At 39.5% G+C, this 26,749-nt stretch overlaps 1 pseudogene; it reads left to right on the top strand.

Moving 5' to 3' along the window:
- Window positions 1–5,131: 5,131 nt before the first annotated feature.
- On the top strand, window positions 5,132–5,217 carry LOC131826114 (U4 spliceosomal RNA; annotated as a pseudogene).
- Window positions 5,218–26,749: the final 21,532 nt, after the last annotated feature.

Genomic DNA, 26,749 nt, shown 5'->3' with positions numbered 1-26,749 from the left:
AGGCATAAACCTCTGTTGTTTTAGGTAAAAATAGAAAGAAATCTAATCTCTGAGACCATAGGATGAAAAATGTTCTATTAGGGATTTGCTTTGCCTTTTTTTCCCCCCTAATTCAGGTTCAGGCTTTAACCTATAGAAAAAAGAGCAGTTACTTTGCTTAAAATCTTTAGAACTAACAGGAAGGTAAATGCTGAAGTTATTTGTTGACCTCATTTCTGGCAGTATTTTCCCAGCTTCTGTTTCGGTGCTCTTCCCACTTGTCTGTACAGGCTTGACAAAAATACATCAAAATAAAGCTGCGCTAATGTGATCCCGTGTCCTATTTCGTGCACTCTGCTTTTGATTAGAGGCAAGCGTGAGACAAAGCTGGCGTGAGGCGGGGGATGGCAGGGAGTGAGGAACTAGGAGTGCGGAGTCTCATTGTAGTAGCAGGAGGTGGTGGAAGTTGAAGCCAGACCTCAATGGCATGTGGGCAGTGAATTAAGACAGTGATGCAGCATAGTAGTAGATTGTTTTTATTCTGTTGATGAAAACTAGGTAGTATAAGCTTGTATAAGCTTGGTCAGAGGAAGTCTATAATTCAAACGACGTGTTCCCTGATCTATTACTGTTTAAGTTCAGCAAATACTAAGTGCCTCCGCTGTGGCCAGCATTCACTCAGGTGAGGGAGACACAGCGATGCGGAGTAAGATAGGATCTGGAGCTCACGTTCTAGGTGGCCATGGACGTTCAATCACTAAGCACGCAGTGGATTACATTGGTATAATTGGTTTATGCATTAGAGAGAGTCACAGGAAGCTAAGAAACCATTTGGGGATGAAAGTTAGCACCTAGAGAGGTTAATGAGCTGTTTTCTTTGCTTCCTTCATTATGGATGGTTCATCTGAAGGTAGAACTTGGGTACTGTCTATGATTTTTGGCTTCTAGAGTCTTGCCTCTATTAATAAATTTCCCAGTCTGAAGAAGGGTTAAGTATGGATGTTGGGATGTCCTTGGAGAGAAGTGGGGAAAGGAGCATCACTGCTGACTTTTTGCAGAAAGGTAGATGTGGCTGCTGGGCAATGTGATTATACAGCATTTTCAGCTGGGTGGAAGAGAAAACAGTTTTGCAGATTAGAATAGAAAATGGAGAAGCATCCTCTCACAGAATGGTTTTACTCGGCTTAGAAATGAGAAAGAGATGTTAACTGGAGAAAGTCCGCTTAATGGTGACATTCTCCTGATGTCCTAAAGGTGAGCCCTGCTGGCCAGACTAGGGGCATTTATGGTAATATGGGTGATGTGCACGTTTTTATTTTTTGGTCTGAAATATGGAGACAGTGAAAAAAAATTCTGAGACAAACTGAAGTGGAGAACAAAGTGGAGCTCTTTGGGGAGCAAATTATTTAGCTTGGATGTTTCTGTGGTGATGGAATTGAGGCAGGATATTCAGTGCTCTGCATGGCCTTTTTCATATGGTCAGTGGAGTTACCATTCTTTCAAGAGCCTTACATCGGATTTGGGTTATGGTAAAACCAATGGAAATATTTTGTGGTTTGTAGGATGGAATCCATTACTGTGGTTTCTTTTACATCATGCCTGGCCATATGAGCTCAGTGGGTCATTGGCATGTTAGAATTCGCAATAAGTTTGTAGAGCCCTTTGATGTTACAAAGCATTTTTCCTGGCCGTTGTCCCCCTAGATGGTTACAACAGTCTTAGAAGTCAGACGGGCTGTGGGTCTAAAGGGTGTGTAGGGTCCTATAAGCTTGGATTGGCTTCAAACACAGCTCATCCACTGGAATGTGAGCTCCTGGAGGGCAGGAGATTTTGGCTGTTTAGTTGATGCTGTACAGCACAGACAGAAGAGTGGCATAGAATCAGAACTCAACAAGTATTTGTTGAATTTACTGAATAATTATAATTTTAATGTGAATTTTGCTTGTTCCTTAGAAGTTAAATTAAAAAAAAAAAAAGGATGAGGGTGGTGGGGAGTGAGATTATCTGACCGTTTGTATTGTTCAGTGTTTAATAACAAAAATGATCTGGGAATATTCAAATTTGAGATTGATTTCTGGCTATTAGTTAATTGTTGCTAGGGCCTGAGAGATGGCATTATCTGGTGCTAAATTCCCTACCTGTAAAATGAAATGTCTCTTCCAGCTCTAACATTCTATACTAGATTAATTTTTCTACATTTCAGTATATTTTCGCCATAAGTTTTTTCCAAGACTGCCATTGAGCATTTAAATAGTAAAATCTTTAGACACCATTATAAAGAGGTTGCATTTGAAAAGTTTCCAGAGCAAGGTTCATGGGTCTGGCTTTCAAATACATATTCTGTTCTCCTGCCCCCCAGCCAAAATAACATGCTCGATATCCTTAAAGTCAGTGAGGGGGTTGGTGAGGGTGGTAAAGACAGAGAACTTAGCTGAGAGGGAGGACAGATGACAAAATTAAAGGTCTTGACCTTGTCCTCCTACAAAATGTAGAAAATCAAAATTTATGATCTGACACATGGCTCTCTGGCTACAGATTTTTTTTTTTTTTTTTTTAAATCCCTGCTATTCTCCTCCACTCAGATGTCCTCTTTTAGATAGTGGAGTTCTTTAGGTCAGAGATTGTGCCTTATACATTTATTTGCCCATCCCCAACCCCTAGTTAGTATGAAATACTAGGTACATATCTATTGAACAAATAAATGTGTAAGCAGTTGAGAGTGGAATTAGAATTGCTGCAGAAATGCAAGAATTCATGAATAACGGTGTTAAGTAGAGGTGAAAACACAGCATTCAAGGAACAGAGTAAAGCAAAACAGTGAAAAGCCTAGATTGTTTGAATTGATTGTGCAGTTAAAGATTGAAATGTACAAAGCAGCTGCCCCCAAGTGCAGGGCATATAAAGTCAGTGACTGAAACCAACCTTGCCAACCTCTCCCACACCTAGTATAATAACATCAGCAGTAAAAAGGATTGTCCTAGAGCGGAGGGCACATTATCTTTTCAGAGGGAAGCTGAGTACCACTGTGGTCCTGTTGATTGATGCTGATATGGAAATATTGCTAGAGTTACCCATTCTTCAGAAACAAAACAGAACAAAAAACCCAACTAGATAATGTGGCTGGTTATGCAAACTTTCCATTTAAGCTTTGCCAGTAATTTCTAATAATTTAAAAACATTGCATGGCTCTCACAGACCATCCTCATTGACCAACAGATGTACTTACAGAGAGAGGATGGTATGATATTTATTGAAGGCATTGGAATGTAGATTAAGTTCACAGATTGTGTCCAGACTAAAATTAAGTAACTCCTGTCTCATTCTTATGTTCTAGAATGGTGTCTTTTTTTTTTTTTTTTTTTAAACACCCAGTAGTTTTTGGTGCTATAGTCCTTTGGTTTGCAGAATGACTTATTGTCTCTCCTTGACTCTCCCTGTGGCTGGTCTATCCAGCACTTCCATACTGAGGTGCTGCTCAGTGCACAAACTAGAGAAATGACATTAAAATAACATCCAGACTTCTTATAGGATGGGACAGCTTGATATGGAAATGACACTTTGGAGAACTCTGGTTTGTGCCACTTGACAGGCACCAGATAACACTTTTGCAACACTGTAATACACTGCATGATTGGTTATGTGAATGTCCATCACCCCAGAATATGAGCTCCACGATCATAGCTGTCTCCCTCATTACCATGTCCCCATTATCTATCTGATCCCTTTTTCTCAGCCCTGACTTGAAGTGTTGTGGCTGTGGATAAGCACGGTTTCGGATGTCCCTCCTCTAAGACCTGTCTTCACAGATGACAGTATTCAAAACATAAGACCAGTGTTGTGATCTGGATACGCCTGCATCATTTAATGAATGAAGACAGGAAAGTGGACTTCAGAGGCCACTGTGGTAAGCTGAAGCTTCCACATTCTCTTCCTAGAGCCTGAACGTTTTCTTTTGTCCTTTTTTAATGTCCTTAACTCACCAAAACCCTGTTTTGACAAATACTCGAACATTATTTGAATCCATTTCTTTCTTTAATGTTGAATTCACAAGCTGTATTTCTATGACATAATTATTTAGCAGTCACATAAAATGTGTATCTGGTCATTCTTAACAGGCTCATTTATACATGGGCCACATAAAATTTGCATTCTTACACCAGCGACTCATTTATTAATGGTAATAAATACACCCGGCAACAGGCCAAGCACACTTCAGAGGCTTGTAATCTGAGAATGGTCAGAGTAGATGTAAAAACGTAATGTGTTTTTTTAAATTACATTTAAAAAAAAAAAGAAAAAAACACTTTCAACCGGACTTGGAAGCAAATCAAAATTTTAAAAATAAGAAAAAAATACAAGAAAAAGAAATTTGAAGTGATGTATTAATAGATGCAAAAGAGGGTCTTTCTCCAGAAAGAAAGTTTATTCCTAATAGGGAATTCAGGGTGAGGGAAGGAAAAGTAAGCATTACAGTCCTTTTCTTTCTAAAAAAAAAAAAAACCCTACTTATAATTACATCAATATGATTCCCATCTGAATAGCCTATTAAACCTTGTAACTAAAGGTAGCCTTGACCATTTTATGATCACTCGGTATGCTCCCTGAGATGCAAAAAGGTTCGCCCATGGGTCAGAAAAGTATGGGGAATCTTGAGACCAAGGTAGGAGGTTAGACATGTGCAATAGAAGACCATCATTTCATGAATATTGGTGAGAATTAATAGCACTTTATTTTGTGGCTCACTGAGGAAACGTGTGGTTGACACTACTCAGGAGGACCTCTCAGTGATTTTAATGGAAACCATGTGTGTGAGTGAGGACGTGGAGTGAAAGCCCTCCCCACCGGGGAGCTGATGCTCTGCAGGCCTCTAGGGCTCTCCCATTTCTTGCTTGCCTTTTTTTTTTTTTTTTTTTAAATTTAGAGTTTCAGTCCAGTGCAATTTTTTCAAGTACATGAAAAGATCAACAAAAGATAAACAAGTTCAGGGAAGAAATTCAAACAACAAAACCTTTTCCAAAAAGTCAATCTTTAAGAGACTCTTCTGTCTTCTTTGACCGAACTTTTATTTAACACCTCACAGCCCTTCCTATACCCTCAAGGACTAATAACATTTACGTTCTCACTCATAAGTGACGTTTGAAAACAAATTGAGAGCTTTGCGCAGTGGCAGTATCGTAGCCAATGAGGTTTATCTGAGGCACAATTCTCGCTAATTAAAAAAAATTGAGCTCTAAGAACGACTATAGAACAGGAGTTGCCAGGGGGTGGGGGGTGGTGGAAACAGGGAAATATTCATCAAAGCATCTGGACTTCCAGTTACAAGACTAGTCTTGTCTAATGTACAGCATGGTGACTGTAGTGAATTCTCTGTTGTATATTCGAATTTTCTAAAAGGTAGGTCTTGAGACTTGGCACCACACGCGCACACACACACACAAACAAACACACATGTGCGCATGCACACACACATGGTAACTCTGTGATGTAATGCAGTAGCTTGCTGATGGTGATCATTTTACAATGTATGCATATATTAAATCATTGGGTTATACATCTTTAAAAAATCATTGCATACAACCTAAATATTTGTAAACTTTGTCAGTCCTACATCAATAAAGTTAGGGGGAGAAAGGTATACCAAGGATGAGTGATGTTGGTATAATTCTCACATTAATATCTTATTCTCAAATTGGGCGAAACTTGAGAACTTGGACTTGTGTCAAATTTTGTCAATAGAAGGCCAGAACTATGACTCGGTCTGCCCACTGTTGTATCCTCAGTGTCCAGCACTCTACCCTTCATTAATACATAGTAGACTAAAGGATGGAATGGTGGGATGGAGGCAACAAGGCTATTTTTACAGATTCTAAAGTTCCAAATAATCCCTGAGTACTTGCTTATCAGGCCTTACTCTAGTAATCAGAGCCTCGAACTGATGCAGCAAGCTTCCCTGTGCTAGGACTTGTGGCATGTGTGGCCAGCCTGTCCCTGGCTTGTAATGAACACTCAAATAGGGAAGTGAATGAACTGTGTCTCCGGTTGCTTGTAAATAGTGTCTGGAAAATAGTAGGTACTCAGCTTTTTACAGATTAAATGAACGGTAAATTGAACTCAGTGTCTTTCTAATGTTCCTGAAATAGCCTACAACTTTTAAACTTCTTTCTAGTAACCGTGGGATTTGCAGGAAGCCATAGTCAACCAACTGTATAAGGCCAGTCCTTAGGCGGCAGTCCTACCACTCTTGGTCTCCATTATTTTTAGTGAATATCCCATTTGCCTCCAGCAGTCTGTAGCTTGACGTGGAGTCAGAACATTTCTGTTCTAAGTGGAGGACTGGACTCTAGCCAATGACTTCTGAAGGACAAAGTCCCCAAGTCTGTATATCTAGTTTGGTGGTACCAAGAGGCCTGAGAAGAGGAAAGATGCCAGGTGTTTCTAGGAAATCAGTGGTCTTAAAGCATGGGTAAGCATGGGTTGAGTGCATCACTGCAAAAGCAACTTTCCTTGCTCTTTGATGGTGAAAAAAGAGTCTTAAATTTCTAAGCTGGAGAGAGATTTTATCATTCACAGATGTATTCCTGAGGTTCCTGGCTTCATGCTCCAGTACTTCTCTGCCCAAAATTCAAAAAGTCAAGAAAGATCAGGGCCCAAGATGGGGCAGGGGGATGTTGATCAGGAGGCCCTTCCAGGAGAGAAGGTGAGGTACCTGTTGTTTTCTGAGAGATTTAAGTTAATGGACAGCCTGTTGGCTCCCTTCCAGACATTCAAAGCCAGAGCCACCTCCCTCTGGGGGAGGGTACTCTTTCTGTGTGTTCATTGTTTGGGGCCGTTTGTGTTTAACTATCAAAATGACTTTGGTGTTGCTGCTCTTACAGTGTATGCTTTGGTGTATATACCAAAGAACCAGAACAATCAGACTTGACTGAGCGCTTTTCCAGATTTATTTATTTGTTTCCTAACACCTATGAAACTTGTATAAAATGTGTGTTGTGAATATTTGGAATATGAAATTCATTGTCATGGACTTGAATCAATAATTATTTCAGTAAATGACAAGCACATTACTCGGCTCAACTGCACTAAGTGAAGCTTCAGTTCTTTAGGTTCAATATTACTCTAAATAGAATTTAATGTGGCTTTTTTCTTAAAATGTTTTAGTGAACTGGAACTATGAAGGGCAGTTCTAAATACAGTTGAATTATGAACATGACTTAGCATTTTATTATACATTGGAAAATGGCATGATCAGATTTAGTATCGATTAGACTGAGCCAGTCAATAGCTTGGATAAATATGCATTTCTTTTTATTAGAAATCTATCATATCCAGGGCATAGGCCAACATGTTGGCTTTGTAAATCATGTAGTCTGCCCAACCCTTTAGACTGCAGATCAGAAAGAGGCTTTCATAAATGCACCATTCCAGGGACCAGATGAGAAATTAGGGGAAGCAGAGGGTCAGGAAAGTCATGGAGAGAAGACTATTGTGTCTATTGGTTCTGGGCATCCCCTGGAAAAGATCCTGGGGCTTGTGTGACTTTCCTCCATATTCCTTTTTAAAAGGGAGGAAAGAATCAATATAGGCAGTCTCCTAATCTATTCCATAAGTTAATAGAGACTGAATAACTACAAGTTAATTGTAGAGCAATTCTAGAACATAGTGGAGACTTTGGTATTCCAGAAGGCAGCATTCTCCGAAATGGTATATGCTAGGCTTCCACTCAGATATGGGGAAGTATCATCTCTCTGGGCACTGAGGTTTTATCAAGACAATAATCAAGTTTTGCTAACAGTTAATACATGGGTCCATATAGCAGATATGTATAATGTATAAATAAATACACGTATATTGGGAACGCTTGCTAATTTCTTTTTTTTTTATTATTTTTTTAAAGATTTTATTTATTTATTTGACAGGCAGAGATGACAAGTAGGCAGAGAGGCAGGCAGAGAGAGAGAGAGGAGGAAGCAGGCTCCCCACTGAGCAGAGAGCCCGATGCGGAGCTGGATCCCCAGGACCCGCTTGCTAATTTCTTAACTGATGAGATGTGCGCTCAGTCACTGCTCTTCTGACTCGGGAGTGTTGCTTTCTAAGACACAGCAGGGAGAATCTGCCTCATTAACTTATCCCGGACCCACATTTCTTTCCAGATTTATTTGTGGCATGTCATTGGACCACTGTTGTCACCAACAACTTCAGTGTCTCATGTGGTATGTGATAATATTATTCTAAGTTCTCTTCCATTTTCAAAGACTTCTGGAGGAATTTCAGCCTTGAGCTTTACAGATTACTTACTGAAAAGATCCTGGGAGTTATTGCTATCCATTGGGTAATTAGGTAGTTCCAAGGAAAATAATAAAACTATTTTGTGCCTGGGAGATTAGAATGGCACACGGTGACTCATATTAGTCAGCTGAGTAATTATGTAATTACAAAAGAAGGGGAAGAAAACCCTTCAGATTGTTTTTCCTAAGAGGCCCTTTTGGAAGCGTTCCAGCCCATCAGGTACTTATGTAATTAGGTCGGGGGTGCAATCTATAAGGAAAGGCTGGTTGGGGGCGGGGGGATTCATTAAAAAAAAAAAAAATGTTTATGTAAAAGAACCTGAAAGAATAAGAGAAAGGAGTTTGTAAACCCAGTCTCCGCACCGTATGTAAGATGGCATAGCAAAACATCAAAGGACATGGAGTTTCATATTTGAGATCATGTGTATGTGGGTAAAATACAATGAAGTGCTTTGGTTTATTTTGGAGTAATTGTCAGTGTTTATTAAGCCTGTGCTAGGTGATCTTTTCTAATCACTCAATATAATAGCTCTTGTGTTTGCCCTATTTCTGTATGTAAGTAAACTGAGAGGCTCAAAGAATTTAAACTTAGGTCCTTTGGGTTCCAATACCTGTTCCTCCCACCGCACCATGCTGCCTATCAGCATGTCTGGATTGATTTATGCAAGTTGTTCTGCTAGTATAGATTAGCAGGATCAGGGGCACCTGGGTGGCTCAGTGGGTTAAGCCACTGCCTTCGGCTCAGGTCATGATCTCAGGATCCTGGGATCGAGTCCCGCATCGGGCTCTCTGCTCAGCAGGGAGCCTGCTTCCCTCTCTCTCTCTCTGCTTGCCTCTCTGCCTACTTGTGATCTCTGTCTGTCAAATACATAAATAAAATCTTAAAAAAAAAATTAGCAGGATCACTGTTCATTTCATCTCTGTACTCTGTATAAATATATTATCTACACAGTGAAAAACACAGGATTGAAAAATTATTAAGCTGGTGATCTGGGCTATACAAATTACCATTCTGCATTTCCTACATGGTTTATCTGAATAGCTCTACCTTGTTGAATACCTTGTACAAAGTAGCTCCACCATACCCTGCAATATATAATATCCCAATTCAGTGCATCCATCTTTCTCATGTTAATGCACCTCAGTAAAAGCAGAATGTTGATATTTTGAAGGAATGTATTGTTATGATGTCAAAGGGCTTACTTGATTGTACAAGTTTTGCTTATACACATTCACTCAAGTTAAAAAATGTTTATAATGGTGTGTGCATTTCTGAAACGTGTATGTGCTGATGAATCTTGATGGTCGCAGAGAACTAGTAGATTTTCCCGCCACACACTTGCTCTCAGATTTCTTCATACTTTCTCTGATTGTTTTGCTTCATGTAGCCATGCTTTTATAGTTTCACAGGATAAAAAAGATCTGCAAAGGAACTTAGGGCTGCTACGCTTTAGTTCAATAATGATATAATTGTCCCTGGTACAGAAATACAACCAGGCATATTTTTCAGCTGATTTGGAGAAGTCTTGCAGATCAGGCTAGGTTGGAGTAGCTCAGGCTCTTCAGGAGGGCCTGTCTTATCATTGAGATCCCAGGAACCGAGAGAAAGGAACTTGGTTTGGAAGGGCAGAATGAGGCTCATCAAGAGACATGTCCTTCTGCCAGTTCTAGATAAATTTGTCATCTTCCACTACAGACTCTAGCATTCATGTGATTTGATTGAGAATTGTGAAAGGTCTGCCAAATATTGATGTAGAGTTTCAAGAATTTCAGCATTGACATTGGAATATGTACTGTTCCCACCAGCAGTTTTTCCTTGCTTATTTACATCACTCTGACCCTTCTTTTTCCAATTTAGATGCTTGTCATGAGAAAGCTAGGAGACTTTCTGGGACAGGCTGTGAGATTCATGAATATAAGAGTGCATACTTTGAACATTTTAGCTCCATAGGCATATTTATATAGCATGCATCTTGTGTAGTGTTAAGAATTAAAGTATATTATCTTAGCTCAACATCTTCAGATGGGTTGGACTTTCAGATATAAGCGGATGGTGGGCTATGGGTGATTTCCTGGAAAATTAATGAAAATTTCAGATATTTAATAAGAGTCCTCTAATTTCCTGAACCTATTTATTTTATATATATATATATATATATATATATATATATATATATATACTGTGAACTAAAAAATGCAGTTCTCTCAAATACCTCAAAGTCTAGTAAGAGGGAAAGGCACATGGAAAGGCAATTGGCTGGGTGTGATGTGGTGAATAATCAAGCAAACAGTAAGGGGGGGCACCATTAATTATTGGGGGAGGAAAGCTTCGTAGAGGAAGGAATATTTACTCTCAATTTTTTATTTATTTTTTTAAAGATTTTATTTATTTATTTGAGAGAGAGACAGTGAGAGAGAGCATGAACGAGGAGAAGGTCAGAGGGAGAAGCAGGCTCCCCGTGGAGCTGGGAGCCCAATGCAGAACTCGATCCTGGGACTCCAGGATCATGACCCGAGCTGAAGGCAGTCGTCCAACCAACTGAGCCACCCAGGTGTCTCTACTCTCGATTTTTAAAGCCATATAAGAGTTTTCTAGGTAGTGAGGAAGGGCTTTTCCAAGAGATGGAAAAGCATATACCAAGCTTCTGTAGGTATGACTAGGCTCTAGAATCAAAGTTCCATGTGCTAGCTCTTAGAAGGCAGCTTGAAGTTACTGTGGGAGAATCAAGGTGGGAAGCTCTGCTTCCACCCACTCCTGGACCGTGGCTCTGCAAAGAGGTCTTGCAGGTGGCATGGTCGCCATCACAGTGTGAGTTTGCTTTGAACACACAAGACACATTTCATTATTTAACAACAGAAGTCATCATGAAATGGTCAATATTTTACACAAGAAATAATCTTTCAAATGGGACCCTTGATCTAATACTTTTTAAACAGAGCTTTACTTGTCAAAAGACTCATGATTTCAGAAATATTAAAATTATATCCTGTTACACTTGAGTTAAGTGATGTCATTTTAGAGGAAAAGTATCATATATATTGAGTTCAAGAAATCAGGTAGTTTTAGAAGACCTAACAAAACACAGTGATCATATGATCTACCATTTTCCAGCAATGATTCCTGTTCATTTGAGGCAACCATTTTCAACTTTTCAGCAATTTTCTTTTATTCTATTCTAGTATTTCTAATATACCTATTCACACTTTGTGTTTTGATTATTCAAATGTAGAAATCCTTTTCTGACACACAACTATAGAAGATTTAACTCTTTGCCATTATTTCATGGGCCCATTTTCCAATATAGTTATATCACACTTGTGATCAATATTCAAAATTGTGCATATGATTTGCAAGGGTTGCTCATAGATGTCTTATATTATGATTGCATTTTCTTCTGTCATACAAACTGACTTGGTTCTTGAGGACAGTCCACGTCTCTTTGACTCGGTCCACAGTTTAATGTTGTAATTCTCCCTGGCTTGCTAAGTTCCCCATATGCTTTCCAGCTACTAAACATTTTTTTTAATGTGTTTTACCTTCCGTTGTCCCCTCTCCCATTCTCTTTAACCTTATGGATTGAGGCCATTGAGGAGCAGGTAGAGATAAAGGTGTATCTTTGATATGCCATGTTTAAAAAAAAGTAGAGTAGAGCTCTCTCTTTGTGGGGCCATAGAAAAGAAAGGAGTAGAATTTTACGTAAAAATGTTAAAGAGGAAAAGCAGGTGTTGAGATAGTGCAGAGTTTATTTATCAGCGATATTAAGAAACAGATAAAGTACATGCATGGAGGAGGAATAGAAAGGTGTAATTGTCATAAACATTCCATTTGTAAACGTGGGAGACAGGGAGTGCTTGCAGCAAAATGACTGAGGGTTATTAGGAAAGAAAGCTTGCAAATACTTTCAAAGAACTGTCTAAAGATGCCTCAGGCCTAAGAACCAAAGTAGAGTCCAGCTTCTTTGAATTTTAAGTGCATAGAAATATGAGCTGCACAAAAGGAAGATAAGGGTATTTGCAAATATAAAGTCAAATAAATCCTTGAATTAGTAAATGAAAAAGTTTTATTGTTAATAGAGCCTTGGTCACTTACCTGTTTAAAAATAATCATATATTCAATCAGTGTTTTTAAGGATATAAGTATTAATGTATTAGTGAGTGTGAGCTATCAGATAACAGATACCTTGAATAAGTTATGGCTCACAAAGATGAGGCAAGTGTAGAAATAAAATAATGTGAGGTGAACAAACCTAAGTAGAGAAGGAAAGAGAGAGTGGAAGTGAGTAAGATTGAGCTAAGAATTTATGAAGATGAGAAAGTATTTTTATGCTTAAAGGAGGTAATAGAGGTAATCTTGAAGGAGGTAATCATAAGGGCTCTGAAATATACAATTTCTCAGCCTCCACCCACCCTCCAAAGTGTCAGGAAATTGATTCTGTGTGAAGAGCTAGAATACATGATGATTTAAGGGCATGGGAGGGCTTGATGAACTTGGGGGACAACCAGTAGTGAACCTGGGCAAGAACCTTCAGGTTGATGTTTCAAAAGAATTGGTTAAGACATTCATGAGACATATTGATGCCAAATTACAAAGGGATTTTCTCGGGGCTTAGGGGTCATCATCCATCTTCCTTCACTGGTGGACTCAACATTTTGACGTAAAGAAATAAAAACGAGACAGATTTGACACCAGCAGAAGTGCCAATGAAGCAAGCATGAGGGAGTGTAATGTGGGACAAGAGCTAAGTCAGACTTTGTAGATTTTGCCCATTTGTGAAACAGCTCTGTTGGGAAATAGAGCATCTAGATAACTGCAAGCCTCTAGACTCAAGGGTAGAGTTAGTGGAAGAGGGGAAGATAGGAACATGTCCTAACACACTACTACCAAAGAAGTCAGCCAAGCTCAACTGCTTCACATCCACACAACCATCTTTATTCCAGTCTTACCAGACGTGGCAGAAATGAACATTCTCTCTAAGGCTGCTCTCTGCTGAAATAGGGACTAGAAGTGAGATTCCTTTTTTAGAAATGTGATGTGGAGAATTAAGTGTATCCACCAAACACTAGCAGCACTGATGGCCAGGCTGGAGAATTTGTGTGGAGTTGGTTGTGCATGGTGAGCCATTACAAACTTTGGAATAGGATACAAGGGTAGAGCTTTAGGAAGGAAAACTAGATGACTGGAGGTAAAATATTTTGGGGGCAGATTGGAAAGAGAGGCGGGATGAGAAGATGCACTGTTGAGATGGCAGCAATAGAAATGAGGAAGGGAAAATGTAAAACAGCACACAGACCGGGGCATAGAAAGGTGGGCCCAAAGTTGAGGAAGAGGATAGAAAATGACACTCTAGGACATTTGGAAGCGGGGAGCAGAGAGACTCAAATTTGTATAAATGGATGATGATTCCGCTCCTAGAAATGGAGAGGTTATTAGAAGCAGAACTGCAGAGGAAATGCATTGTTTGTGGACTTAACTTTGATTAATCAATTGGATAACCATAGGAAATTGTCCAAGGGGATGTTGGAAATGCAGGTTTAACATCAGAAAGAATGTGACCGCCAAACAAGTCTGCAGTGAAAGGAACATCGGTAGATCACTCAGCGTACTGTGTAATTTAGCTGTCTCCTCCCAACCCCCCCCCCAAATTCAGAACTTTTATTAATGAAAGAAGTGATGTGCTGATTTACATTTTGGCTGATGGCACCTTTTCTCATCATCTGCTATCCCTTTTAATAGCTCAGATCCCATAGGTAGGCCAATTAATTTCCTTGTGCCTGCCTCATGGATAAGACCGGGATAGTGATGGGTGCCTAGGTGGCTCAGTGGGTTAAGCTGCTGCCTTCGGCTCAGGTCATGATCTCAGGGTCCTGGGATCGAGCCCCATATCGGGCTCTCTGCTCAGCAGGGAGCCTGCTTCCTCCTCTCTCTCTGCCTGTCTCTCTGCCTGTTTGTCATCTCTCTCTGTCAAATAAATAAATAAAATCTTTTTTTTTTTAAATGCTAAACACGAGAACTGTATTGACTTAGGCAAGACAGATTACAATATTCACCATGTAAAGAACAATGCAAAGGGAAAGTTCAAAATTCAGTATAAAGTCAAAGTAATTTTCTGATTGCGAAAATTTTAAATATAAAACATTTTATTTTAGAAAATGAATCACTAGGGGATAGATTACCATAGGTTACTCTGTATTAACTATGTAGTACAAAATTTACTGTAATGACATTTGAATAAAAATACGTATTTATTTATTTTTTTATTTATTTATTTTTTAATTTTTTATTTTTTATAAACATATATTTTTATCCCCAGGGGTACAGGTCTGTGAATCACCAGGTTTACACACTTCACAGCACTCACCAAAGCACACACCCTCCCCAATGTCCATAATCCCACCCCCTTATCCCAAACCCCCTCCCCCCAGAAACCCTCAGTTTGTTTTGTGAGATTAAGAGTCACTTATGGTTTGTCTCCCTCCCAAACCCATCTTGTTTCATTTAATAAAATCTTTAATTAAAAAAATAAAAAAAGACCGGGATAGTGACAACATCTATCCCAAAGCGTGGTTGTGAGAACAAGAGGAGTACATATTTGTGAAGTATTTAGAACAATGTTTGGCGTGTGGTTAGTCCAATAAGAGTTCTATGGATCCTTATTTTGATTTTATTTTGCTTTTGTTGATGATGAAGTCATTGTATTTGACTGATCATTGTAGTCCTCACAGAGTTATTTGGCCTGCAGTGAACACACAATAAATTCTTACTGTAGTGAATCTTAGGTCGAGAAAGAATCATTAACACTACTTTTCTGATGCTTGGACTTGGCGGGCAATTTTCCACACATCACAGAGCAAATAAGTAAAATGTTATTAAGATTTAAGTATATACATCTTGTGACTTCACATTGATGCCTTTTCCCACAAAAATCTGTTCTCTTACAGATCTTGCTAATTTAGCCCCCCAGAATGTATTCATCACTCATTCTGCATGCCCATTATGAGGTACCTTCCTTATTTTAAGTATTCAGAGTGAAAGCGCTGCGTCCTATATGCCTCTGGGATCACTCAGGAAGGAAAGTGGGAAGGGGTTTCCACTCTCATTTCGTTAGCCAAAGCTAACTGGCCACATCTAACTCACACTGGACAGAGGAAGTGGAATTATGCCTTATATCCCAAGGAGATGAGCATCAGACTATTCGTAAAAATCATTATCCAATATGTGAAGCACATAGGAGGCAAACTATTTTGTCTGTTTCTAGAAGCATTATTCTTTCTTTAGAAGATTTATTTATATATTTTGGGGGTAGAGAGAGAGAGTATATACAAGCAGGGGAGGGGCAGAGAGAGTAGGAAAGAGAGACCCCCCACTGAGCATGGAGCCCAACAAGTGGCTCGACCTCACAACCCTGAGATCAAGACCTGAGCAGATACCAAGCATTGGACACTTAACTGACCGAACCACCCAGGCGCCTCTAGAAGCTTTACTCTTGACCAGTATACAAAACTGCCTCCCAAATCCTCTTGGGGGGGCCCATTGAAATTCAATTTTGAGATACAGAGAAGTACAGATGCCTGATACAGCAAATAAAAATATATTGCACTGGGGTAAATTGGGGAATTTCAGATACTTTAGCATAAGTATATCCCATGCAATATTTGAGACGTACCTATTTATACTCCATTATTTGTTAATTTGTCTGGAATTTGAGTTTTTTTTAAAAATTTTTGTTATGATGGCTTTTTTTTTTAATTGAAGTATAATTAACATAGTGTTACACTAGTTTACGGTGTACAGTATAATTATTCAACAATTCTATACATTACTTGGGGCTCATGACAAATGTAGTCACATGTGTCACCAAACAATGTCATTACCATCTTATTAACTATGGTCCCTATGCTAGACTTTTCATCTCTGTAGCTTATTTTGTAACTGGAAGTTTTTACCTCTTAAACCCCTTTATCTGTTTCACCCATGTCCCGTATGGCAACCACCAGTTCTCTGTATTTAGGAATCTGGGTTTTTAGTTCTCTTTTTTATTTTTTCTTTCTTTTTTTCTTAATTTCCACATATAAGCAAAATCATATGGTATTTGCCTTTCTGTCTGATTTATTTTACATCTCATAATACCATTTAGGTCCAATCAAATGGTTGCAAATGGCAAGAATCTCGTTCTTTTTTATGGCCGAGTAGTATTCCGTTGTGTGTATATAGTACACCTTTACCCATTAAACTCCTGATGGACACTTGGGTTGCTTCCATGTCTTGGTTACTGTAAATAATGCTGCAATAAACATATAGGTGAAAATATCTTTTCAAATTAGTGTTTTGGGGATTTGGTGGGGGGGCGAGGGGGTGGCGGGTAAATACCCAGTAGTAGAATTACTGGATCATACGGCACTTATATTTTTAACTTTCTGAAGAACCTCTATACTGTTTTCCACAGTGACTGCACCAGTTTACATTCCCACCAACAGTGCAAGAGGGTATCTTTTTCTCCACATTCTTGGCAACACTTGTGGTTTCTTTTTTGATTTTAGCCATTCTGAGGTGTAAGGTTATACTTCATTGTGAAGTATTTTATTAGAATTCAAATTTACCAAATGTTCTGCTTTGTTATGTGGCATCCCTATAGAAGAGCCTTAATCTAAAGATCTAAAATAGGGTGGGGATGGGGCGCCTGGGTGGCTCAGTGGGTTAAAATAGAGTGGGGAGTGTCTTAACTCTTTTAGATGGACAACAGTATGACAGTATACAGAAGTTGGTTACATTATAGTTACAAGTATTTTCCTGAAAATGGCAAAAATGATAGCAAAGTCACAATCTTCTCTCTTACCTCTATCCTAAAGCATTTTTTGCTCAGAAGTAGTTCATGCTTTTCATCTAGAAAAAAATATATATGTAAACCAGTGGCTTCTTGGGCGTGACAAGAAAATAGAAGCCAGGAGGAGTAGTGAAGATGGGATCATAATTGAGATGTGAAACAGTCAGGTATTTGGAAAGAAAAAAAGAAATTGAAGGTCTTGGAGATATTAAGGGAGAGGACTGGGCAGAAGCAAGGAGATTGTCCAGCCTCTGTGTTGCCTGAGTCAATTTTTATTTGCTTGTTTATAATTGGGGGCATTTGTATTTAATTGGGCTATGATTTCAGAGCAGAACATCAAAAGTAATTAAAATTGGAAAGTATCTGGTGTGCCTGGGTGTCTGAGTCGGTTGGGTGTCCGGCTTTTGATTTTCCGTCGGGTCATGATCTGGGGATTGTGGGATCAAGCCCCACATAGGACTCTGTACTCAGCACAGAGTTTGCTTGAAATTCTCTCCCTCCCTCTGCCCTTCCTCCTGCTCATTCTTACTCACTCATGGGCTGTAAATAAATAAATAAATTCTTTAAAACTGAGAAGTATCCATAATAAGGAAAGGCAGAAAGAACTAAAGTAGACTGGGGAAAGATGTGAAAGTTTTGAAGCAAATGAGGGCAAGTATAAGCTAGTCAACAGGGCCACTTGGGGGTGTTGCTTATTGCGAGGTTTGGTAGTGACAAGCCTCCTGAAGCCTCCTGGGCAAGCATGACCAAAACACCCTCTCCCCTTCCCCTCACCACATAACTTAAAAACTCAAGGTGAGGTGGCACCTGGGTGGCTCAGTGGGTTAAGGCTCTGCCTTCAGCTCAGGTCATGGTCTCAGGGTCCTAGGATCGAGCCCCGCATCGGGCTCTCTGCTCAGCAGGGAGCCTGCTTCCTCCTCTCTCTCTGCCTGTTTCTCTGCCTACTTGTGATCTCTGTCTGTCAAATAAATAAATAAAATCTTTTTAAAAGAAGAAGAAAAAAAAAGAACTTAAGGTGAGGGTCAGATGACACACATCGGGCCTAGTTCCTGAACATTCCATTGATGGTAGGCAAAGAGACCAGATACATATCCAAAACTCTTTCCAGACTTTTAAGTATTTAAGTTATGAAATGAAAATGAATTCCTTTACGCTGTCACACTGAGTATCTTGTTTTTCCGAGCTGCTACAACTTCAACCCTCTGCCTTATATCAAATGTAATTACTTAAACCTGTCTTTCCCTCTCAAATGATTGTAAGCTTTCCAGGGGGTAAGGAGGTGGTTCCCATCCTTATAAATATCTATCCTTATCCATATATATTTATATTTGCCTTAATCCATAGCCTTATCCATCTTCATTCTTACTCCAAATTTAGTTTGCTTTAGCAGGCCCACAGCAAGCACTTCCTGAGCTGAACTGAATCTTTGGCAGCAGTCCATGGGACTCAGACATAAAGCATCGTGCTGGCATTCCAGCTTAGAGCCCAGTTAGAAAAAGTCAGATGTCCTTTACTCTAGGAACCTGTGATCTCTGGAGGGAAGCAACTACAGCATTCTTGAGAATGACTTGCATGCCGACAGCAAGAATAAAGCCCACGTGTCCCTTAAATCCTAATGGAGTACTGATAGGTTAGTGGGTTTGGAAGTCACTTTGGTTTGGACGTTAGATAAAACCTTACAAAGCTTGGGGCGCCTGGGTGGCTCAGTGGGTTGTTGAAGCCTCTGCCTTCGGCTCAGGTCATGATCCCAGGGTCCTGGGATCGAGCCCCGAATCGGGCTCTCTGCTCCGCAGGGAGCCTGCTTCCTCCTCTCTCTCTGCCTGCCTCTCTGCCTACTTGTGATATCTCTCTCTCTCTGTCAAATAAATAAATAAAAATCTAAAAAAAAAAAAAAAACCAAAAACTTACAAAGCTCTGCAGAGGACCTCTGTCAACTAGGGCACTGTTAGGGTTAGGGTTTGTGGGTGAGACTCCTGTCTCTCTCCCTCACTGACCTTACAATGTAACCTCTAACACAGTGGTCTGTGAGGCACCTGCCTATAATCATCCTTTGAAATGTAAACTCTCCAAAGGAAAGCTGATGAGATTTTAGGGTGCCATGATCCCCGTGCATTGCCCAGAAATGAACTGCCGCACCTGCTGAGGGGTTGTGCACCATTTTCTTTGTCCTTGAGGAGTTCTTAGTTTCATGGGGGCTGGATGGGTCCCACCTGGACATGACACAGGGACAGCTTGATTGGGCTAGAATCTGTGGAGAGACTAAGGCTCAGAGGCGAGTGGGTCAAATTTTCATTGGAGGGCATCTGTGTGGCTCAGTCAGTTAAGTGTCTGCCTTTGGTTCAGGTCATGATCCCAGAATCCTGGGATCTAGCCCCCACATAGGGCTCCCTGCTCAGAGGGGAGTCTGCTTCTCCCTCTCTCATTACCTCTCCCCCTCTACTTGTGCTATGTCTCTCGCTTTCTCTCTCAAATAAATAAATAAAATCTTAAAAAAAAAATTTTTTTTAAAAACTAACAAAACAAAACTTCTATTGGAGGAACTAATGTGGATTCATGCAGCTAAAATAATAGACAAGCCTCTCCTACCCCAAGTACTCATTAATTCCCCCCATTACTTTATTTATTCATTCAGACGTTTTTGGCAAGGAACACAGCTAAGCACTACATGAGAAATATAGATGAATGGCTTGTCACTTGTCACCTTGAGAAGCTGATGGTTTAGTGGAGGAGAGAGACATGTGAACACCTTTAAAACCTTGAGAGGAGATGGAGCCTAAAAGAGGCACCAAGGAACCCAGCGGTGAGCCACCTGCTCTCTCCTACCTGGAGAGATTGCCAAGGGTTCTGTGGATCTGGTGGCCTGCCACAGGACCCCGGAGCTCACTTCCTGGTGGTGTATTTTGTGTAGGCAGAAGGCCCCCTTCAGGCAGAGGGCACAGGATAAACAAAGACAGGGGAGCTAGAAATCTCAGGTGTGTGAGGGACTTTCTCCTATCACTTGCCCCTGGAGTTAGAGGAGAGGGGAGGGATGGTAACCAGGAGAAACCTTGCGAAGTAGGAGGGGCTGTGGATGCTCTAGGGGCTGGGGCAAAAAGGCTGGCAGGGTAGAGAGCGAACTGGGTCTGCTTAGCTATTCTGCCAAAGGGCAGCTCTGCTTAGGAACCTGAAAAGAAAACTGAAATTATTTATGTGCTACCACCACCAGCAATACCTCGGAGGCCAAGAGGAGCTGAGAGTTATTGAGCTCGTTCAAAGCAATCTCGATTATTGAAAATGAATGAAATTGAATTCCACTTCCTACAGAGTCATTTATTGAGAGACAAAAGCAATTAATATTGAAAATAAAATAATTGTGAACTTCTGAACTAAATTACCATGCAGATATAATGTACTGTCCCATCAGTCTTTAAATGCTTCATGTATTAGGAAACAGTAACACCAGTCCCTGAACCGAGGTCCTCAACCTCATTAGCATTTACTCACGCTGCTCTTGCCAGAGAGCCATCCTCAAGAGTCACGAATTGAAAGCCAAAGTTTCAGAAGTACAATTCCAAATGTAAGATTCACAGCCGTGGTGAGGTTTGGGATTTCAGTTTGTAAACCAATCGTGAAATTAAATTTTGGTAAATTAAAAACAAAACAAAAACAAAACCTGTGCAACCCTAAACTTGTAAGGCGGCCCACAGTTTATTGATGCTAAGGGTGATTTTTGCCTCTTGTTGCAAATGTGGCATTGCCATGCAGTACACGTTGCCGAGGACCATGGATGCACTGGATGAATGGTTCTCTTGTTGACCTCAAGCATCCTCGTGTACCTGAGTTATACAATGAAGGCCCTTAAGAATTAAAAGTACAATACATGTACAGAGATATTACATATGCTGTAGGTCCCAACTTGAGTCACTATTTTGTGAGAATAATACAGGGTCTCCAGAAGAGTTGGTCACCCAACTCCTATCCTTATTCCTCCCTACCTAGGGAAATGAGCCGTCTTAGGTAGGCTTTCACAGCAGAGCGGATGAGGACTAGAGGTAAAATATTTAGGACTAGCTGGAGTGGGGTGGGACTGGAAAAACGAAGCAACTAATAGAGGGAAAGTATCAGAAAAAGTCTCCAGAGAGGATTGCTGGGCAGCTGTGGAACAAGTCTAAGACCTAACCCCAGAGGCCTCGTAACTAGCGGCGATAGTCGGTTGGCATAGTGATACCCCCTGCATCTGACGACCAGCCAACCGAATCCTAGGTGCTGGCTGCTGGTGTGAAAACACATGAGGAACTGGTACGAACAGAGATAGGAAGGGGTCTGAGGAGATGTGGACAGTACCCTGAAAGAGTCTGCCACCCTAGCCATGGGTATATAACCAAATACCCCAGGTTACCACTAAATACTCTGAGGAGAGATCTTAATGGTCATCTCAGACTTCGGTGAGAGTAAAGAACTCACCGCCATCATCCTGGGAAACATGCCCAAATCTTGGCAGTTGTCTCTGATGCAGAGCCTGACGTGCAGGGAGAGGTTTCACAAGGTCCAGCAGATCAATTTCCTGCCGGTAGCAGGCTGGTGGCAGAGGACTGACACATGGCTGGGCCCTCTCATTTAGGAAAACAAACCAGGAGAGGAGAGGTAGATACTATCATTGTGGGAATGCTTCTGCAAAGCTGGGGGTGAGGTGGTGGGGAAGAGGAGCGTCTCTGAAAAGCCAGAGATACGCCCATCTTAAAAAGCATTGAGCACTGGCTCAAAATACATTTGAGTGCACATGCTGACTTGTGGCCCACCCTTTTGCAAATTCAATGTCTTAAATAAGTGACCTTGGGGCGCCTGAGTGGCTCAATGTGGTTAAGCCTCTGCCTTCAGCTCAGGTCATGACCTCAGGGTCCTGAGATCAAGCCCTGCATTGGGCTCTCTGCTCAGTGGGGTGCTTGCTTCCCTCCCCACCCCCACTTCTCTGCCTGCCTTTCTGCCTACTTGTGATCTCTCTCTTTCTGTGTCAAATAAATAAATAAAATCTTTAAAAAATAAATAAATAAAATAAGTGACCTTAACAGGAGAATTAACTATGGTTTGAACATTGATAGAAAACTTTCCAGAATATGGAAACCAGGCCTAAAGGAGGAAGACTATTGAACCCACTAGAGGCTTGCCACCTGTTTAAAAGTTGGGACTCTGTCTCAGAGTAATAGATGCTCTTAATATCCATTGTAATGGAATCGTTAGTATGCATCTAATAACTGTTTATTGTTTAATACTTGTATGTATCTCAGGAAAGATAAACCTTTATTTTGGACTGAGAGTTTTGCTGTAACATTTTGGGAGGATAGAATTCTTTTAACTATTCCACAAAGTATGGTGTTGCCTTTTAAAGACAAAATGTTGTCTCAGTGCAGTCCTTCCTCTGTTCCTCCCTAGAATTTCCTTAATGACAAATAACCCACTGAAGTCCATCCATGTATATTAATCGAATGTAGTGCTAATGACTAGTTCTGGAGATCAACCACACTGTCAGTAGATGAGCCTTTGTCATGAAATCATCACAAAGTTGTACTTCATAGTGGCATTCTCCAGTGTTTATCCCACATACCAGGACATTTTCGGGTTTCCACAATGATTTACCCTCAATGATCAGGCAGTTCACTAAAATGTTAGCTTCTAACCCTAAAGCTTATAGGCGAGACCTAATGGTTCCACTGTTATATTTAAGCTTTATAAGAGCTTCTGCCAGAAACTTCTGTGCTTTTTGCATTCAACATGCAAACCAGGTCTTATTGGCAGTTATAAACCAATTGGGGATAGATGTTTAAGGAATCCTTTGCAGTAAGCACTCTTGAAGGACTTGAAGTAAGATGTTCCATTGTTAATGGACTTATGGTTACCACCATAATCTTTCCAATTGTATTTGAGAATAGGACTTGGCTTCTGATAGCCTAGTTACTTTTTCCACTTAAAATTTAAAACAAAAATATTTATCCTGGAGACTGAGTTTTAAGTCTCAACTCTCTTAGACAAATCATAAGCAAAAATAGGTACTAAAATAAAGCCTCAATCTAGGTTGGCTTGCCTCACTGACTGAATTTGCCAGAGAATTGAGTAGTTTTCCACTTGAATTTTTGCTTTGAAGACTTGGCGTAGGAAAGGCTTACTCATTCATAGACCCTATGGGATGAGAGCAGCTTCAAAGGAAAAATGAGGAGGACTTCTTTTGTTTCAGCTTCTTCATCTTGGAACTATATGTGTATGTGCTTTTATATTTTAAGAAGATGAGAGGAAGATCAGTCCAAATGATGGAGAATGCTAAACTATCAATTATATTAAAAGAAATAGAGTGTTTCTACTACGGGCAATACTTTTATCGTGGAGCTAGACCAATAAAATCCTTTTAGAAGAGCTCTGAAATTGAATCGCTGTTTAGCTAAGAATGATGACGTAGAAATGTTTAAAAAAACCCGTTGTTTATGCTACACACTTGCTTTGAAAGCCTGTCTTTATAGGTGATATGAAGATGCACTTCTGAATAATCAGCATACATTCAGTTTTTCTGAATTTATCTCTTGATCTCACCCAAGCTAATGCTTTAATCATGCACTTCCACTTTGCTCAGGTTGTAAAAAATGGCTTTCAGCATGAACTTCCTGCCCATTAACTTTCACCTAAATGGCACTAGGGTGCCATTTGGCTAATTATATTTGGAGTTCAAAGTTTTGATTATGGCTGATTTATCAGATGTAATCTTTTAAAGGCATGATATTAAATAATGGGCAGTGCATGTGAAGAAGATTAACTTTCCCTAAATCATCAAGATTGATGGTCTTTTTTTTCACAAATACACTAGATGTTGATAGAGTATCCTTTGCTTCTGTGTGTTGGGTTGCATGAGCTCCGGGTGGCTAAATTCGGGAATATTGTGCCAACCTGTGGGTCATAGGAACAAAGTGAACCAACCCAATGACTTTTGATTTTAAGGTGTTATAAAGCTTAAGTAGTTTCGTTCTTTTATCTAGTCGCATTGAACTATTTAATGAGATCTGTGCTAAATGAAGCCAAAAGATAAAACTCCTGCACTCGTGGAGCTTGAATGGGTGCATGAAAATCAAATAAAAGGCAAATAAGCACAATTGTTATCATTTGTTTAAAAAAAAAAAAAAAGAGAGTGAGTGAACCAAAAACTTAGAAATTAAAGATCTGGCATCTTAAGACAGAGAATGAGAAGGGTGTGAAGGGGTTAATGATCATACTGCTCATCATCAGTAATTTTAATTTTCTTCAATACAAAGAAAAAAGTCTTCAGTTGATTAAGTAATCGATCAGAATTATTAGATTCCGCAAAAAGGAAATATAAACAATCACTGAACTGACTAATTCCTTAAAGGTTTGATTATAAGGCTAGGCACAATCTAGACACTTGTTATTTTTATAACTGGTTTACTGCACCTGAATAATTCTTACAGTAAATAGAAAATGTGATCCAGACAGTAATCTTGAAAACTACCAAAATATCCACCTATACATCTTTTTTTACCAAGAGGTAGTCCGCATTCACGTTTTGGCAGGTATCCTCTCCATCACTTATACAACATATGTGTAAATATTTATACAGATGTATTTCTGTGAGAAATAGAATGCTACTCTGTGCATTATTTTACAGCTGTTTTCTGCTTTTTAGCTTGAACACTTCCCCTTGATCTTTTATGCCGCCTTTACATTATAATATTAATGTCTGTGTGGTACTTCGCTTCACTGATGCATCTCAGCTGCATTCGCCAAGCTACTATTTACTTACATTTCAATTTCCAGGTTTTCACTTCTCCAAATAATGGGATGCCCGTCCTTTACCCTACCTTTAATTATTTCCTCAGGGCACACTTCTGAAAGTGGAATTTCATGTTTAAACTCTGAAGGCTTTGGATATATGGTTAACAATATCACCTCAAAAGATCATACTGATGCATATACTTCCACGAGCTGGAAACGTCCCCTCTCTCCGTGTGTCACTTTAACTAGGTTCTTGTTTTGATTTTTAACTTTTCGTCACTGTAGCAGTCACAAAATGACTACAAAAATGACTACGTTTTTCTTATGTGAAATTTAAATATACATTTAATGATTTAGGATTTGTAACGTTTTAAATTTTCAACAAAATCTAATTTAGAGGAAATGGGAACTTCTGGGATTTGAGCATTCTGCGGACAAAGTTCAAGGTGATGCTCTTTACAAAAGCAAGTCAACAAATTACAAATAAGAACATAAATAGAATGGGAGTAAAAAAGGAGTCCTGTTTAGAGAAAACAAGTTTGAAATCAGAGTACAGACTCTTTATCCTCAAGAATCATAATTTGTTGTAATCTGATGAGAAATTTGCTTTTAGGTGGAGTTATGAAAATATGATGGTATCTTAGAAATCCTGTGTCTGTTCTCTTTAAAGAGATGATAGTGAAACTATCTGAGAAGTGTGAATGGTCTGTGAAGTCTGTATTCTAGTACATATCATAACCAGTTGGCTCTCTTGCAAGTAACTTCTCTTCTGACGGGCAGTTATCAAAATTAAATGATACTAAGAAAATTGAGTTTCCCTCTTAAATACAGTGATAAAATGTTAGAATTAAAAGAAATTTGAAAGATTGTCTAATGCAGCTCCTTATTTTGCAGGTGAAATAGAGTATTGCAGAGATGATGTGATATCCCCAGGGAGCCATACCTGGTGAGTAAAAAAAGAAGAAATAAATAAATTTGATAAGTCAACATGATAAATATCCTGGGTATAGATAAAAGAGAACAAGATTTGGGTTTTCATTACTAGCTGTGGGGATAAAAGCAGAAATTTTATATGGGCATAGATGAAGCATTAGAGCAAGGAAGAATTAACCAAATTTACTGTTACCTCAACAAGTCATAGACTTGTATCTCACAGATGAACTTATGCAGAAGGAAACTGTGTTCAAATCTTAAAGTTTTCAAGTGTTTAGGAAAGCTTGGTTAGGCATGACTCTGCTAGAATGGTCCTGAGATTTCTCAAGAAAAGATTAACATCCTTGGCATGGGACTTTGCAATAAAGGAAACACTATAGTTTAATTCACAGTGATTTAAGAAGATGGAAGATTCTTGAGAGGGGAAATCTAATTACAGTGAAAATAAAATTTCATTTACCCATCATTTCCTCCATTACTCTTTCTTTTTTTTTTAAATTGGGAAGATAACTATATACAAGAAATTGCAAAGAGAAACATGAAAGTGTACTGGGAAAAAATAAGGAATTGATGTAATGCTATTTAACTATAAATTTCTCATATTATCATTTTTAACTTAATCTTCAAGTGAACTTATTGGGTAAATTCAATTGGTTATTTTAAAACAGAATTCCTATAGCAGTTCCAAATAACTTCATTGCTTTTTCTAATTCATTTGGAATTTAATGTATTTCTTATTGACCTAATAACTTTGTTCTCTTCTCTACTTGGAGGAGTTATTTAATGCATTTCTTTCTTTTTTTAATTTTTTATTTTTTATAAACATATATTTTTATCCCCAGGGGTACAGGTCTGTGAATCGCCAGGTTTACACACTTCACAGCACTCACCAAAGCACATACCCTCCCCAATGTCCATAACCCCACCCCCCCTTCTCCCAACCCTCTCCCCTCAGCAACCCTCTGTTTGTTTTGTGAGATT

This window comes from Mustela lutreola, chromosome 2 (genome assembly GCF_030435805.1).
Source record: "Mustela lutreola isolate mMusLut2 chromosome 2, mMusLut2.pri, whole genome shotgun sequence".
NCBI classification, from domain to species: Eukaryota; Metazoa; Chordata; class Mammalia; order Carnivora; family Mustelidae; genus Mustela; species Mustela lutreola.
Note: the sequence above shows the minus strand (reverse complement) of the source record. Positions and strands in the feature narration are given on the sequence as shown.